The following is a 322-nucleotide window of genomic DNA, read 5'->3' on the forward strand; positions in this document are numbered from 1 at the left end:
GAAAAAAAAAAAAAGGCAACCCAAGAAGCGGAAAACGTCCCGGATTTCTGTAAAGGCCCCCTCCCTGTATCTTTTCTGTTGTTGTTGTTGTTGTTATCCCCAGTCTGTCGATGTGAACAAGAGGAGAAGAGAGAGAAATGTGAAGATGAGAGGAGGTGGAACAATGAATTTATAGCGGAATGCCATCCTGCAATGGCAATTTCAACAATTCGTCACTGCAGGCTGCCTCTTAAAGGGAGAGCTTCAAAACCACCACTCCCACACTTCCTTCTCATTTAATCAGACAGAGGGAGAAACTTGAGGGGAGGGGGAAAGGGGAGGC

The 322-nt window shown here is 46.3% G+C and overlaps 1 protein-coding gene across 1 annotated transcript in view; it reads right to left on the reverse strand.

The window, feature by feature from the left end:
- The window catches only part of ADAMTS5 (ADAM metallopeptidase with thrombospondin type 1 motif, 5), a 39,966-nt gene that overhangs the window by 38,947 nt on the left and 697 nt on the right, over positions 1–322 (reverse strand). The gene's annotated exons all lie outside the window — the stretch shown is intronic.

The sequence above is a fragment of the Chaetura pelagica genome, unplaced genomic scaffold, assembly GCF_000747805.2.
Source record: "Chaetura pelagica isolate M959 unplaced genomic scaffold, ChaPel_1.0 scaffold313, whole genome shotgun sequence".
NCBI lineage: Eukaryota > Metazoa > Chordata > Aves > Apodiformes > Apodidae > Chaetura > Chaetura pelagica.